We start from the raw sequence: 14,273 nt of genomic DNA, 5'->3' as shown, positions 1-14,273 counted from the left end.
GAACTACATTTAAGATTTGAAATTATTTCTGCTACTCTGTACTGGGAGGGGGAAGAAGGAACATTGGATTGTTAGCCTTCTGATATTTCTTTCATTAGCATTTGGGAAGGACCGTAGCTTCAAGGCTAAGTGATAGGACACAGACAGGGAGTATAAGCCTTTGTTTATGAAATCTCAAAGAAGAAAGAATTTTTTTACACCCACAGCCTAGGCTAAGGAGCTCTGGCCATGCCGTTGCCTAGTCACCCAGTGATTCAGAGGGCATATTTTTCTATTACTTTCTTTAATGAGCGTCAACCATTCCAGGAAGCCGAGTTTCTTGGTTTCTATCTCCTCTTCATGCAACCTTCACTGCTCTCCTTACTTGGCTATCAAGGCAACACATTCTCAAGGGCAGGAATAGTTTGTTTGTCCCCATTTTTAGTTTCCTCTCTTCTTTTTCCTTCTGGGGATTTCTCTTGCTTTCTTTTTGGGCCAAATATTCTTTTGATAGCTATTTGTTATATTTTTATCTTGCATTTTTAGTTGTGTTTTTTCAGGAGAATTTCCACATGATCTAGTCTGCTAAAGTGAGTGAAATAGAAATTACTTTTCCAAAAGAACACAGTCATTAACAAAAAGTAAACCTGGGGCACCTGGGTGGCTCAGTCAGTTAAGCGTCTGACCTCAGCTTAGGTCATGATCTCACAGTTTGTGGGTTTGAGCCCGTGGCTGGCTCTGAGCTGACAGCTCAGAGCCTGGAGCCTGCTTCTGATCTCTGTCTCCCTCTCTGCCCTTCCCCCTCTTGTAATCTGTCTCTCTGCCTTTCAGAAATGAATAAATGTTAAAAAAATTTTTTTCTTAAAGTAAACCTAGTTGGCTTATTAAACTTCTAGGCTTATGACTTGTTTATTTTTAGTTTGCACATACTTTGGGGAAGCTTTTTCTTATAAATGGCAGAAAATGTTCTTAGTCTGTTATAGTTGTTTGTTTTTGTTTTTGGTTTTTTTTTTTTTTTTGCTTCATTATTACTTATATGCATCAAGGTGTATCTGTTTAGAACAGCTTCCTTGATTTGGAGCTATTCCAGAAATTTCAGCTTTTGTCCCTTTATAGACACTCTTGGCTGATTTATGCTAATAAGTTACAAAGTCATACCAGGTTATTACTGCTCTAAGACTAAGTTAAATTTGTACTTAGAGTTCTAGATGGAGTCTAACCTCAAAGTTCACTAGTATTCAGATATTTTTGGATTTGTCTTGAGAACTGACCATATTAATTCATTAGAAGTATTCTTAAAGGAGGGGCTACGATGTTCCTGGGAATAATTCTCTAAGTGAAGATAGCATTGAACAAATAAATCTCGGTTTATATAATGCCTTGGTTATCAGAGATGAGGGTTGAAACTGATCACAACTTGTTATTTTTTGGGGAGATTTACTCCTGATTCGGCACTCCCTTTCTTAAACGTGGTCTCACATCATAACGATAGGGAAAGAATAGGCTGAAATTAATCAACGAAAAAGTCATTGACTAACGCAAAGTCAATCTTACATATACATGAAGTAATCCCAGGGGTATTCAATTTATCTCTATTACCTACATGATAAAGAGACATGTAAAAGGGAAGAGACAGATATATTCCTTAGATATTGGCTTAAAGGCATTAACAAACCCAGAAAATACATTTTCACTGGCATTTTTGGAGACTCTACTATATCAACTGTGGCAGCAAAGATGTAGGACCCAGAGCAATGCCCAAAAGATAAGGTAGCCAGGGAGATAGGATAGTATTCCGGCAGCTAGGATAGGTACTGGAAGCTTAGTGACCACCAAGAGACAGGTTGTACCTTTGACTCTAGAATCAGCTTTATTCAGCTGTAAATGGCAGCAACAAGGTGCTCTCAGGTGATTCTGTGGACAGTAAAAGGCTGGAAAGAGCCCTCACTCAAAGGAATGGGTCACAAAAGGGGAAGCAGATGAGCCGTAATGCTGACTGGTGGTTAGCCAGGGCCTGGCGAGAAACTGATGAATGGGTAAGGAGTTTTACTTTGGAGTGACAGAAATATTTTGGAACCAGAGAGGGGTTGTAGTTGAACCATACTGTGAATGGATTAAACACCACTGAACTGTTGATTTTCAAATGGTTAATTTTATGGCATGAAAATTTCACCTCAATGAATTACTTGAAACATGTAAACGGGAAGAAAATAGAAGCTTATTCTTGACCACAGATGACAACCCAAGAAACACCCCAAATAATGGGTGATTCTTCCATGGGGCTCTGGACCTTACAACAACATGGATATAAAAACCCTAAGAAACAGTTTTTATTCCTTTCAAACTGATCCAGGAATGGTTGCCCTGGGGAAATATGAGTTTCATGCCATTTAAAATATTTTGCTCCCATGTCCTATTGTTTCATTCTCAATCCTTAGATATTGTGACAACATAAATAATGATTAGCATGTATCGGGTAACACTTCAAGAATATTCCAAAAGGGTAACTTTTGTATACTTTTCTTGTTGTTTCTGATCATCTTCTAGAGGATAAAAGATGGTTTCTCTCACATCTCCCCCTCCCTCAAAGAATAAAACAAAACTAGGTACTAATCCAAAATTTTTCGTAAGTCATCCTGATTACTTTTGGAAAGGGTTTGTACAACATCCTGAGAATTGGGAATTTATTTCCGTCTGAAGCCAGGCGAATATAGCTTTAAAGCATGGAACAGCAATTTAGAATGTGGAGTTTAAACATTTTGAAAACAAATGGTGTGTGAACGTAGGAAATGGCATCCCTCAGGCGATAGTGTCATGATTGTCCTGGGCCCACATTTCAAAGCCTCCCTCTAAACCATTGGGAGGTGGCTCTCCCAGGATGGAACTTTCCGAGACCAAAAAGCAATGGCACATTTATCTCCCTTAAGTTCCTATATAAAGAATGATTTCTTAAATAAGTGGATCATGAACTCCATAAACACATATAATCTAACACTGTCTGTAGGCTATCCAAACTGTTCCTCAAGAAAATGAACTTCAACAGTACAGAGTCCTGGAAGAGCTCTGGAAAGTTCATTGTGCATTAACTAGTTGATTTTCCATGAGAATTTTGTCCCCCAGTACAAATTTAGGCTTCCAATTCAATTCCCAAGCTGTGAAATGTCAAGAAATACACAGCTAATGCCAAAAAAAATGGCTTCTTTGGACTTTAGGAATCACCTGTGTATAGAGATTCGAGTCTGTTTCATGAAATTGTGAGTCACTCATGCCTTACCCAAGTAGACCATTCCAGGGTATTGAAATTGACCTTGTATACCTATTCTTAACTCAACTACCATTTGAGTGGGGGCTGACCCCATAGCAAAAAACTTTTATGTGCTTCTAAATCTGGGCTAGTGCTGTGTGTACATGGACAAATTCTTTTACCCTGGGGAACGTATAGAAAGAGGCTGGTGGTATTCTCCCTGAAGAGTGTAAAACAGGACATTCATAAAATTGAGCAAATAAAATCACTCTTTGTAAATATAGAACCAAGGACAGAAAAACCACGGTGCTTCAGAGTCCCTTTTAGGCATCTGGATTAGAAAGGCATTTTGCTTAGTAAATCCATACTAAATCCTATTGCATTCTGGGTTCATACCAATGAAGTATCCAGCAGCTGATGCTTCCATTCCATCTGCCTGACTTTATACACTCCAAAAACTGTAGCTACTGGAATCCTGTTCATTATTCAAAATCAAAGTTTCAAAGAATGACATTAACCACAACAAGAATAGCTATGATGACAACTGACGGGTTTTTAGCATTATTATGAACCCAATTCTGCTCTCTGTTTTTATAAAGGTACAGATGAAAAGTGAAAATATTCTTCCCATTTGTGCAGGCAAGAAAACTGAGTTTGGTGAGGTCACTTATAGCCTCAGTTTCATGTCTTCCTGACCCTTCCTGACCGACCATTCCAAATCAGTTTACTCCCTACCTTCTTTGCCTTGCTACGTTTTATAAAAATGCATTAACTCTATCTTGCTATATTTTTAAATCCAGCACCCATACATACCCTGGGTCATTCTTGCAGAGGCTTAGAAATTGAGGGAATGGCCCACCTCACTCAGCCTTGTACCAAATGCAGTACAGAGGGAAGTGCCTTGCGTATTAACAGGATCTAACATAATTATTTTTAAGTTTTGTAAGTTAACTGGCATTGATGTTAGAAAAGTACTTAGACTTGGGTATAGACCACCCGGTGTCTATCTTCTGAATAACTAATGGTTTATTGTTCCACATTTCCTCGTGATGGTTCAACTTGATTGGCCATAGATAGAAATACTCATATTATGGTTAAGAGCCAGGATCCCCAACCAGCATACCTGGTCCAAAGCATTCTTGGAAAGTTGTTAGCACCACAGTTTTCCATCCACAAAACTGTGATTAATCTGGTTAGTAAAACAAGATACATGGTGTTCCTCATTGGTTAACATACAAGGATATTTCTCACAAAACTTTATGTTTATTTGCCTTGAGAGGCAAGGAGACCATGAGCATGTCACTTGGCCAGAATTTTTCTTTGTGGCAGCTTTGAAATGCCAGGTTTTGTTATCTTAGGTTGAGGTTAATTTGTTCTGTGACCACATTGTCATTCTGCCAACTTTCTTCTCATAATCCAAAAAGCTAAATATATCAAAGCTTCAGTAACTGGAAAGATATTACATTTCCTCCTCTCATCCCCTAGTGGAAGGGTGAGAAGATCTCTGCATGTTTCTCATAATTCAGTTTAAAAGTAGAAAACCCTGGGGAGCCTGGGTTGCTCAGTCGGTTGGGCATCTGACTCTTGATTTCGGCTCAGGTCATGGTCTCACGGATCATGCGTTCGAGCCCCGCATCAGGCTCTGTGCTGATAACGTGGAGCCTGCTTAGGATTCTGTCTCCCTCCCTCTCTGTTCCCCCTCTGCTTGTGCTCTCGCTCTCTCTCTCTCTCAAAATAAGTGAATAAACTTAAAAAAAAGAGTAGAAAATCCTGGAGAATTTTTCTGGGCTTTCCTTTCAAGCAAACACCATTTATAAATTACCTTATGATCTTCACATTTTGAATCATATTCTTTAATCTCTGTTTAGCATGAATTCTTCTAGATAGAAGACTATTATCTCTTGTAAGAAAGAGACTGCTACTTGTCCACCAGAATCCATTATCCTCATCTTCCAAATAAATAGAATTGAGACTGATACATGCCTACACAGCACAGTTCCAGAAGTTATGTGTCCATTTCTTGGTCCAGGACTTCAAACATGGAGGCTACCCCTCCGTCTTCTCTTTCCCTTTTCCACCAGCAAGAAGTTAGATGAGGTGAGGATTCAGTTCTCAGGGATGGCATTGCAATGACAGAAGGAATCTGATCTATGAATGACCTCAAGTAGGAGGGATCTCTGAAAACCTAGAGTGAACTCATAGGCACATTTATGGGAGAGAGACATGGACAGCTTTTATTCTTAGATCACTGGATTTTTGGAAATCAGTTAAGGTGGTTTAGTCTCACTCTGACAAATAATCTGCTCTTGTATCACCATAACTAGAAGAGTCAAAAAGCCAACAGAGTATCCAGAAAATCTAGTGGCAAAACTGAACCTCTCACCATTTATTTTTTTGATCTTTTAAGTTGGGTCAGTTATATCTATCTTGCACATGACAGAACACTTTTCCAATTCATAGGAAATATTTGGCAATCTGTCCAAGATTTTCCACTATGCTTACTAGATATCACAAAGTCTGTTATATTTAGTCACAACTTGATATCAATTTGGCATGAACACGCTCTGGCCCTTGTTATCGTCCAGTTTCTCTTCAACTTAGTATATGTGAACTCTGTAATTCCTCTGCAGAATAGTGATCAAGAATCGTCTCATCATTTCATTAAAATACATATTTTTAATTGCACCAAGCATGCTAATTGTTTTGTTTGTTTGTTTACCTAACGGTCTGGTCTCAGGGTTAGCAAACTGTCTCTATGTGTGAGATCATAAATATTTTAACCTTAGCAGGCCCTATGATCTCTGTCACAACAATGAATTTTCACTGTTATAGACCTAAAGCAATCATGGAGTCTGCGTAAATGAATGGATGTGACTCTATTCCAGTAATTTACAAAAATGGGTAGTGGCTGGATTTGGTCCAAGGTCTACATAAATAGGATATAAAACATAAATACGTTGGATTTGATCCACAGGTCATAGTTTGCTGGCCCATGTCTTGTCTGTATACGAACACAAATAGCTTGGAAAATTATTTCAACTTCACTTCTACTGATGTCTTTGGAACTTTAATGCCATCCATCCTGGCAGGTTTTTTTTTTTTTTTTTTAATCCTTTTTTTTAAATTTGTTTTTTAAAGGTCTTATCCAAATTCCAGTTAGTTAACATCCAGTGTAGGGGAGCCTGCGTGGCTTAGGCCATGATCTCTCTGTTCAAGACTTCGAAGCCTGTGTCGGGCTCTCTGCTGTCACTGCGGAGCGGGCTTCGGATCCTCTGTTCCCTCTCTCTGTGCCCCTCCCCTACTCGTGCTGTGTCTCTCTCTCCAAAACATAAACATTAAAAAAAAAATGTAATATATCCTGACAGATTTTTTTTTATCTCATCTTGATCTACTTTCCTCACTTTTGTTGCCAAGCTTCTAAGTACATCTGGAAACTTTTACGCCTGTCAGTGCTATTTCACATTTTATTTTGAATATCTGCGGGGCGCCTGGGTGGCGCAGTCGGTTAAGCGTCCGACTTCAGCCAGGTCACGATCTCGCGGTCCATGAGTTCGAGCCCCGCGTCGGGCTCTGGGCTGATGGCTCAGAGCCTGGAGCCTGTTTCCGATTCTGTGTCTCCCTCTCTCTCAGCCCCTCGCCCGTTCATGCTCTGTCTCTCTCTGTCCCAAAAATAAATAAACGTTGGAAAAAAAAAATTGAATATCTGCTTATTTTTGTGTTCATTACTACTCAATACTCTTTCCCACTCCTCTTCTAAACCTTCCATTAATCATCCTGAATGGAGACAAACTGTTCTTCAAAGTGGTTGAGCTCATTTACACTTCAGTAAGCAGTGGCCGAGGTTCTTACTGCTTCACATCCTTGCCCATAGTGCAGACTTTTGAATTTCTGCCAGTTTGGTGGTTGTAAAACAGGGCCAATGCATTCCACAGTTTGAGGGGGAGGAGATGGTATAATATTCGAGTGGATAAGGATGATGCTCCCAGGAGTTGAGCAGGGCGCGATCCATGCAATTGTGTAGAGCAACCTTGGTATGAAACATATCTCAGTGTGGTTTGAACTTCTAACCTTTGATTTTTTTTTTTTATTTTTTTTTCAACGTTTATTTATTTTTGGGACAGAGAGAGACAGAGCATGAACGGGGGAGGGGCAGAGAAAGAGGGAGACACAGAATCGGAAACAGGCTCCAGGCTCTGAGCCATCAGCCCAGAGCCCGACGCGGGGCTCGAACTCACGGACCGCGAGATCGTGACCTGGCTGAAGTCGGACGCTTAACCGACTGCGCCACCCAGGCACTCCTAACCTTTGATTATTAATGGGCTTGAGAATCTTTTCACTTGTTTCTCTATTTATTTATTTTTTTAATTTTCACTTGTTTAATGGCTACTTACATTTCTTCATTTATGAAGTATACATTTGTGCCTTTCACCCAGTTTTCAATTCTTGCTACAGTCTGCATACCGGACCTTTGTCAATCATATGTTACAAATATCTCCTCTCAATTTGTGTATTTTTACCCTTTGCAGGGTGTCTTTGGATAGACATAGGTTTCTTATTTTCATGAGGCTAATTGGGTATTAATTTTCTTCCATGGTAAATGCTTTTACTATATGGTTTCATGAGTTATTCCTTGCCCTGAAGCCAGTAAAATCTTCTTCTCTGTTATCTTCTAAAAGTTTTCAGTTTTACGATTCACATTAAAGTTTTTTTAATCTACCTGGAATTGATTTTGCCTTTGTGTTATCCAGCATTATTTATTGAATAGTTTGTCTTTCACTTAATTTCAGTCATAAATTAAGTTTTAATACATGTATTATTTGTTTCTGTTTTCTTTATTTGGGTCAACTTAGTCTTTGTCTAAATGTATACTTTTTGTCCACATAATATATATATGATTTTGTATACTGTTTCTCTATTTCAAAAATCATCTCACTTTCCATATTTCCAACTGATTTTATAACTATGATATTTAGAACTGTGATATTTTTGGAGCATTTTTGTCTATTCGTTCCGTGTTCTTTGTCAAACTTTTTCTTTTCTTTTTTTTTTTTTTTATATTATAGAGAGTGCGATAATGGACATTTTGTGCATATACCTTTTTCTTTTTCTTTTTCTTTTAATGTTTATTTATTTATTTTGGAGACAGAGCAGAGGAGGGGCCGAGAGAGAGGGACACAGAGAATCCCAAGCAGGCTCCACACTGTTAGTGCAGAGCCTGATGTGGGGCTCGAACTCACAAACTGTGAGACCATGACCCGAGTCAAAAATCAAGTCAGGCACCCAACTGACTGAGCCACCGAGGCACCCCCATATACCTTTTTCGTATGCTGAATAATATCCTGAGTACATAGTCTCAGGAATAGGTATATTGACTAAGAGTAATGATATTTCATGGCATTAAATACCATAAATTAAATATCATCATACTTAATTCAAAAATGATGATTTCACTTAAACATTATAATTTGCTTTGGCTTGGTTTTTAATAAGCACTTATTTGATTGTCCATGACGCTAAACAGGGTACCTTGAGTCATTATTGTCCACGGCCCTTCACCAGTGGGTCTCCTGGTCACTCTCTTTATGTTGAAGTTTGGTGCTTTACATGAAAATTTGAATGGGCTCTTTAGAGGTTACAGATTTATACCACCTACTGCATAACTTGACTTTTTTTTTTTTTTCTCAACAGCTAACATCTATTTTAAGCCCCTGTTCAGTCTGCTTTTTTTTCGTTCCATCATATTGGACAAATCACACAAGATTAATCTTGAGCTCTTGAATAGAGGCAAAGGACTTCTTTTCCAGCTGCATTTTGGCACAGATGTGGCATCATCGCTCTGAAATCACTATCACTAATACCTCTGGGAACTGGAGATCGAATTGCTGCTCTGCTTGGAGTTACCCACAAAGATCAGCTTCAAAGATGAGGGTTTAAGTTTCTATCCCATTCAAAGCAGTGGCAAACATAGAAGCAGAGCACCATGAGCCAGCATCATCCTTTTGTGGGCACCCGGCTTAGCTGGCATGTCACATCTGACAGTGCCCAGCTTTTAGATGAAGGAACGTCAAGTGCCATGCTAACTGATTACACTGGGCTTGGAACCTGACTCCCGTAGCACCAGGGAAAAACTGGACACACAGCCTCTGTTTCTTCATCTTGGCTCTTCACCAGGGTTCAGTAAACCATATGGATTTCCTTGGACGGAGCCCCAAGGAGAACTAAATCATATCCCGCTTTTTCATTCATTCATTTTAGTTAAGAATGCACCCTTTCACTTGCCTCAGTGTTACGGTGGAGAGTGTTTTATAGATAACATCTGTCACTCCTCATCCTCTCTCACATCTAATAACTCACCAAATCTCTTGCTCATTCAGGGTTCATACATTTGGATGTATACTCTCTTCTTTAGCTCCATTGTCTTAGTTCAGGCCCTTATCTTCACTCATCTAGATGACTTTAATTCCTCTCAGTACGTCTGTCTGCTTTCACGCTTATCTGACTTTCACTCTACATTAGTGAGAACATTTTCAACTACAAACAGATACCGAGATCAAACTATGCTTATGAAATAAACAACAACAACAAAAATAATTTATTGAAGAGCAGAGTTGATTTTAACTTAGCTAGGTAAAGCGTTCAAAAGATGGCATCAGAATTCTCTCTTTCCATCCCGCAGCTCACCTCTCTTCGAAATCAGCCTCCTTAGGGCAGGTTCTGGCCACATAGTGATGAAGATGGTCGAGGAGCATAGGCTTCCATGAGCCTCGTAGGTAGACATTCCAGAGAAAACAGCATGATGCCCCGTTGCATGGATGCTATCTGCCCTCCCTACCTTCAAAGGCCCGTATTAAGCTCTCTAGGGTCAGGGTGCACTCCTGGACCACGCTGATTAGCAAGCTTGTACCACGTGCCTGAACTAATTGTGGTAAGACAGCCCCACCAGAATCACAAAGAGCACAGGGAGGAAGGGACAATATGCAAAACAAAGGCTGGGGGTGGGGGTACGGCTGAAAAGTAACAGATGTTGACTAAATAAGAGCACCCGAATTCTCACTTTATTTTTAAATTTACTTATTTACTTTTTAAAGTTTATTTTCTGTTGACAGAGAAAGAGAAAGAGTGTGCCTACAAATGCATGAGTCGGGGAGGGGCAGGGAGAGGCAGAGAGAGAGAATTCCAGAGAATTCCAGAGAATTCGGACAGCGCAGAGCCCAACACAGGGCTCCCTCTGACGAACCGTGAGATCATGACCTGAGCCGAAATCGAGAGTCGGATGCTTAATTAACTGAGCCGCCCCGGTCCCCCCCCCAGAATGATCACTTTAACATAAAGTTGCAGTGTATCTCCAATTTCCTGCTCAAAAATCCTTCAAAGCCTTTCAGTTTTGCATGGGGTAAGAACAGTCGTCTTGCCTGGCACATAGGTACACCAGACTCATTCTGCGTTCCCTGTCATCTGCCACGTACTCCCTACCATATACTTCAGGTTGGAAAACGTCACTACCTAATAAATCACCACCATCTTAATGTTCCTAATATAACCTTTTAAGTTTCTGTAATTTATGACATGCCCTCCGTCATACAGACCTTCGTTCCTCTTCTCCAAACAGCTCAAGTGTTACTTTCCCAGCTTCAGTTCTACCTGTTCCGTCAGGTGCTAACTTCTCTATTGTTGTGGCACTTTGCACTGATCTTGCTTATAATCTTAATCATACTGTTTCATAATCAGGGTGATGCGCCTGTTTCCTTCACTTGCCTTTGAGCAGCTAGAAGACGTGAACCATCTCTCAATTCTCTTCGCTTTCTTCTCTACACTATAGCTCCCGACAAATACCTGAACAGACACGTGCTGATTGACTGAATGCATGCATGAAATAGGACCCCCGATTTTTGTGTCAAAAAGTTATCGGAAGTATGATATTTCCAACCAAGTGAATCTAGTCCTTCAGAAAATACTTTGTGCTAAGAGAACGCGTCGAATGATGCGGCTCAGCAGGACGGCAGAGGCATGTTGGCACAGTAACTTATTTGTGATGCTAAAGACATTCTGTGGTTTGCAAGCATTTTCAAATAGTGAAGTGAAATGTTATATAACAATCCAAGAGATTATAGGCCTGAGTAATGGAGTTCGTTAAAAGTATTTCCTTCTGGGACTGGGATCTACTGGCTACGATCCAATAGTCTATGTTTCTACTTACTGAGAGGTGAACAGGTGCTTTAAGACTCACATACATTTTTTAAAAAAATTTTTCAGTGTTTATTTTTTTGAGAAAGAGAGAGAGAGAGAGAGAGAGAGAGAGAGCATGAGTGGGGGAGGGGCACAGAGAGAGGGAGACACAGAATCTGAAGCAGGTTCCAGGCTCTGAGCTGTCAGCACAGAGCCTGACGCGGGGCTCCAACCCACGAACCGTGAGATCATGCCCTGAGCCGAAGTTGACATTTAACTGACTGAACCACCCAGGCACCCCTAAGACTCACACATTACAATGTGTGATATATGATATGATATATGATATGATATATGATAAACTAAAGTAATATATGTTCATGAACTAATATGTTTGAGGTAATGTTCTAATCTCTTCTATGATGTTTCCCTCCCATGAACCGCCACAAAATGACTGCTGGATAACAAAAGGCAACCATTTTAGCAAGACTTGAACTATTAGGATCAAGCACATTCAACATTATTTTGCCACGTAGCCTCTTTCTCAGAGCAAGGCCTCCACTGGTCTCCTCAAGTCTCTAGCAAAGAGGTAATTATCTCTACTAAGACCAGAAGACAGAAGTCACAGAATTATGGGAAGCAGTATTGACATACAGAACAATGTAGTCACATGGAGTTCACTTGTGTCTCCTAAGTTCTGGTGTCTACAAGTCGAGTCTGAATTAGAGTTTTGGTGCAAACAGCAACACCTACCACAAAAATGCTCTTGTGGGTACCACCGCAGCAACCAAATACAAACAAGACCTCAGGTGTATACACAAGGTGCACGCATGATTGCGAAAGACCATACATAATGGTCTTTGGGGGTTGTAAGGAGGTACAAGGTTATGAGAGTGCCATGGGAAGAGAGAAGGGCGTAGATTTTCTTTTTATGGGTTATATAACAGCTAGTGTGCAGATTAGTTTATTGCTTTACCAGCACCAAATAATGCTGACTCACTGTGCAAGAAATTAAAGGTTAAGTCCTAACTTCCAGATTAAATCCAGGGAAAACTGCATTTTCCTCGGGTTAAAGACATAGTCTTTGTCAACAGATGCTGTATGAAGTCAAATGCCCATTTGGAACTTTCTTTCTTGTTGAAAAATGTTTCTTTCTTTTTAAAGTCTATTTTTATTTATTTTGAGACAGAGAGAGGGAGAGAGCAAGCGGGGGAGGGGCAGAGAGAGAGGGAGACAGAATCCCAAGCAAGTTCTGTGCTGTCAGCATAGAGGCTGATGTAGGGCTTGAACTCCCAAACCATGAGATCATGACCTGAGCCAAATCAAGGGTCTGACGCTTAACCGACTGAGCCACCCAGGCACCCTGGCACTTTTATTTAACATATTAATTATCGATCAAGTTGGTGGTAGCATTCAGAGCTCCACGAGACCCATCTCATGATGCCTTTATCAGAAATGTTACACTTCAGGTGTGCGTCCGTGTATGTGTGTGTGTGTGTGTGTGTGTGTGTGTGTGTGTGTATTATGTTATATATAATCTAACCAACTGGTATATCCTTCCAAAAGGGTTGAATATATAAGATCCTAAGGTTAAAGTGCCTTAGAGATCATTTAGTTTTACTGCTTTATTTTGCAAGTTTAAGAATTAATAAAGAAATATTCATTAGGTATGACAAACTACAGATAGAAATAGTGAATACCCAAGAATGGCTTGCCATTTAATGCAGCAGCCCCCCTGCAGTGATAACCACCAGGAGTGTTGAACAGTTTCCAGAACTTCCTTGTTTGTCAGTTAGCATTTTAAACTTTCTATAGTGGTTTTATAATTTTCAGGAATGTAGGACAAATAATCAGCAGTTTAGTGGGGGATGTGACAGGCTACAGGTAACAGATACAATATTTGAGTGCCCATATTTTAGGGGACCGCTGTGAGCTATATAGATTAAGGCTTTCTTCCCTTTTACTTTTGTTTTCTTCTTCACTTCGCTGGAAAGTTCTTTTGCCCATTTTCTTCTGCTTCATATCCTGAGTTAATCTGAAAGAAGATTCAGATCTACATTTTTGGCTCTTTAACGACCAGATTTCTTGATATAGTCTCAAGTGTTAGTTCTTTGATCTTCCCCCCGAAGCCTGCTACTCACAGAGGGAGTTATTGTGGGCTAGAGTTTGGGGGGAAAGTGTGCTTTGAATAACCCTTATTTCGGTTCTGTGTTACTGCTCAGATCTTTATCATATGTCCTTTAGTATTTTGTAAACCTGTTTCAGCTGTTGCCAACATTACTTGCTGATGGCTTAAATACATTCCGAGCGATGTGTGTATGAATAATGGAGAGTGTCTTTCATTCATCTTTCAGTTCTTGGTGATGAACCACAGATTTTCTTAATAGTTAACCCAATGTGTTTTAAAAAGACATACACTAAGATTACGTCGTGGGACTAAGGGCACGCTAACTCTTAAAACAAAATACAGAACCTCAAAAGATGTTTTCACTGTAGACAATCTCCTTCAGAAGGTCCATTTGGAACCAAGTGGCTCTGGATATGTTCTCTCAAGTTTCACTTTTTCCCATGGTGCTGTTTTTTTTTTTTTTTCCCTGATACTAGAGGTGCCTGTCAGTAAAGCAAAGCCAGGCTAGAGTTTCTGACTTTTAGTAAGTACATAGGAAGTGCAAAAGGGAAATAAATACTGAAAACACGAGATTTGTTTTCTTTCATGTGAAGATGTGTGAATCATTTTCAGGGCCAGGGATTTGCCTATTCCTCTGAAACCCTGACACTTAGCACAATCTTGGCATGTGGTAATTGTTCGATACACTTGAATGAATGAATACTTGAGCGATTAAAATACCTGAACGCTTTGGATAATAAAATACACAGGGCTAAC

This window comes from Herpailurus yagouaroundi, unplaced genomic scaffold, assembly GCF_014898765.1.
Source record: "Herpailurus yagouaroundi ecotype Mexico unplaced genomic scaffold, PumYag 199, whole genome shotgun sequence".
NCBI lineage: Eukaryota > Metazoa > Chordata > Mammalia > Carnivora > Felidae > Herpailurus > Herpailurus yagouaroundi.
Note: the sequence above shows the minus strand (reverse complement) of the source record.